Source organism: Miscanthus floridulus, chromosome 6 (genome assembly GCF_019320115.1).
Source record: "Miscanthus floridulus cultivar M001 chromosome 6, ASM1932011v1, whole genome shotgun sequence".
In the NCBI taxonomy this organism is placed as follows: domain Eukaryota; kingdom Viridiplantae; phylum Streptophyta; class Magnoliopsida; order Poales; family Poaceae; genus Miscanthus; species Miscanthus floridulus.
In genome coordinates this window covers 29,632,842-29,636,407 of record NC_089585.1, presented here as the reverse complement: position 1 = coordinate 29,636,407, position 3,566 = coordinate 29,632,842, and the positions used below count along the sequence as shown (strand labels likewise).

Below are 3,566 nucleotides of genomic sequence, written 5' to 3'. Positions count from 1 at the left end.
GTAATGGATGGGTTCCTTACTTCCTTGGCAACGCTACAGGTGTATCGGTGACGCGTAGAGCAAGGACATCAGGGCCCTTAAAACTTACCGCGGATTCAAGCTCTCTCCGCGTTTCACTGTCACAGCGAGCCCTGGTCTGCAGACACGTGCTCCCGGAGGTTTAGCAAAAAAGCCCTTTCATTTTTTAATAATCAACCCACAGTCCAACTCAGTCGGTCATCTACAGTACCACGTTCGGATATTTCACGTATAGACCATTTATCTAAACTTTATTCCAACGTAAAGAAGAGAAAATTCGAGATCCTCATCGTTTTTATAGAAAAGCCCCTGTGGGCCATTTCACGGGAGATAATTGGAATTTTGCCATTACGAAACGTGGGCTTCGCTTGTTTGCCATTCCGCAAAAGGGATTTGCTCGTTTGCCATTATGAAACTGGACACACTCGCTGAAATGCTCTTTGAGTATTTTTTTTGCCAAATTTAATTTTTTTTTCACGACCTCTTTTCTTTCCCGTTTTGCCCCTACTTTTCATAAGGTGAGGGCAGCTAGGAGGGCGGCCATGGCGAGCCAGCACGCCGTGGAGGTGAGCACGTCGTTGCTCTCGCTGGGCTGGAAGAGGTCGCTGGCCGGGTGGAAGTGGGAGCCTGACTTGCGGGGGCTCCTGTTGGCCAGGTAGAATGGGTAGGCGAGCATGGGGAAGGGCAGCCTGAAGCGCAGCATCAGGACGACGCTGCCCAGACTCTTGTACAGCCGCTCAGGGAGCTGATACATCATCCTAGATTATTAGTGCAAACATGCAATGCAAGATAATTGCAGGGCAGGAGCAGGAGGCGTACGGGATGCCATGACTCGTCCTTGTCGACGTGGCCGTGGTTCTGGTGGTGCGTCCTGTGGCTAATCCGCCTGCACTTGCACAATAGATAGACATAGTTGCATTGCATTGCATTGTCAAACTTGTGTCGATCGGCTAAGTGGTCGAGAAGCAGCAGCAGAATTGATTTGAATTGAATCACTACTATTTTAGTTCAGTACAGTAGAATACACACCAGCCATGGTATGGCACCAGGATGGAGGAGTGCAGAATGTGGCCGACGACCCTATTGAGGCTGGGGTTGTTGGAGAAGCTGCCGTGCCCGCAGTCGTGTCCCAGCACGAAGAGCGCCCAGAACATGGTGCCCTGCGCCGCCCAGTACAGCGCCCAGACGAGCCAGCTGTCGAGGCGCGCGGCGGCGGCGACGAGACCCAGCACCAGGACGACGTCACACAGGACGTAGGCCATGGAGCGCCTAGGGTCCTTCACCTAGCAGTGCTTGGGGATGGCGGCGCAGATGTCAGCCAACCCGAACGGTGGCGCCGCCGCAGGGTCAAACGCCGGTCCTTCTTGTCCTTGCGTGGCGGGCACAGGGACGCGGACGCTGCGGCCTCGGCGCCGCGCGGTACTAGTACCAGTACTAGACGACGACAACAACACAATACTAGCGGAGATGGGGACTGGGACAGGGACGGAGACGGGGAGGAGCAGGCGTGCCATGGCGGCTCTCAAGGTCCAGCCGTCGCTTGGGCGCTTGGCCAAGCTCCTCTGCCTCTGCCGTTGAAGAAGACGAAGGGGCAAAACATAAAAGAAAAGAGTCCGCGAAAAAAAATTTAATAAATTTGGCAAAAAAAACTCAAATAACATTCCAACCGGTGTGTCCAATTTCATAATGGCAAACGAACAAATTCTTTTTACGGGACTAGTATAGTGCCCGTGCTAACGCCACGGCTTTATTTCAGGATGTACATAAAAACAACCGAACAGAGAGAGGAGTGGAAGCTGCTCCGAGAAGTCTGGCCAAAGTTTGTTTTATGGTTTGCTAACAAATCAAGCCCCCTTGCAATGACTCCCAAGTGCTTGTGGTCATAGGAGTATTGGTCCTGTAATTCAGTGAGTTCCAATTCCAATGTGATGTGAAACCGTGCAATTTTTAGTTGTTGATATGGTGTATTGAGAAAAGATACTTCCATATAAGGATTAATTCTTATTAAAAATTGCAGTAAGAAAAAAATGCTCCTTGTGATAAAATAAACGATCAGGTAATCATCCAGTATACTTTGCACTCGGCACTATAATAAGTAATAGTAGCAGATTCTTGGCATCCTCATGATCTGTGGATGACTGATGTTCACATGAAGATATCTCATGATTACACAACAGTGAAAAACAAAACTATCCGTTGTGTTTCCTTATCTGTTACAAAAAAATGCTCGATGCTGCATATGCAAATGGAAGGCGGGGATCTTTATTCAGACAGTTGCTGCTTTGAGGGTGAGAAAATCTGTGATTTGATTTGTGTAGAAATCTTGCTGGACCGAGTTGTCGGGGCTCTGAAGCGTCTGCAGGGAAGTCACATCTGCAAGAGGCAGCCAAGTGCATGTATCAGAGTTAGAACTGAGGAATTGATGAAACCTGAGAGAGCAAAACCATAGGCTGCTGGAGCCATCTAATTTAAGGAATATTATATTGCCCGTGCTATGGTTTGGTTTACAAGTCCTTGTGATGCTGAATGTTGACATTCTGAGAATTGCCTGTATATTGACAGTAAAATAGCAGTCTTTAAAAAGAGTCCTAATAAAGTTGACAGCAAAATAGCAGTCTTTAAAAACAGTCCTAATAAAGAAGATGGAAATCTTGCAATTTACAAGTATTTTGCAGGTTAAAAATCAATTGCATGACAGATTGTGCAGCTGCTTCCCACTAAAACTTATGATCTGTATATACCTGAGAAATGCATTACTTCCTTTTTCCTTTAGGAGGTATCTCCTATGAAAATTACAAGTACAAGGTTCTAACCAAAAATGCTGTTAGAATTGTGATACATCAGGCGTTTGAACTATGAACCAACAACTATATGAACACAAGGCACCTCAGAGTTGAATGTCAATCTTACTAAGCACTCAAGCTTTTTTTTAAAAAAAGCCCTCAAGCTTTTAACAAAAAAAAATTACAGAGCTAAATATATAGCAAGGATCTTCAGAAACAAGCACCGATTGAACTTAGGTCCCGCTTGGAACATGAAGATTTCACATTAAAATATTTTAAATTCCCTAGGAATTTATACACAGCCTAGCTACTTCCCAAGTAAGATGGATATGAGCAAGACATCTTACTACACTGATGCATATTCTGGAGGGGTGATCAGAGATGGAGTTGGGTACTTCTACTCAATGATTTGGGTGATCACATCAGAATTAGCAATCCATTTGCTATCACCACCGTTATACACATGCACCTTACCCTCTGGGCTGTTCTTCAGAAACCTGAAAAAAGGTTCTACAGTAGGTTAGATGTGAAAATCACAAACACACAAAACCCCCGAGTCCAAATGGGCTAAACTACACCCTTGGCTCACTGAAATTTTCAGAAGCTGCAAAATCTTCTCCCATATTCAATTTTTCAGAAGCTGCAAAATGTTCTTCCATCTTCAAATTTAGAAAAGTCATCATAAATTTAGATGAAAGGGTGTATAATTCCGGAAGTGCCAGCACAAACTGAGAAGGTTGTTTAGGTCATTTGAATATTTCATAA

General features: G+C 45.4%; 1 pseudogene; it reads right to left on the bottom strand.

Moving 5' to 3' along the window:
- Nucleotides 1-529: 529 nt before the first annotated feature.
- LOC136457983 (temperature-sensitive sn-2 acyl-lipid omega-3 desaturase (ferredoxin), chloroplastic-like) lies at nt 530-1,532 on the bottom strand (annotated as a pseudogene).
- Nucleotides 1,533-3,566: the final 2,034 nt, after the last annotated feature.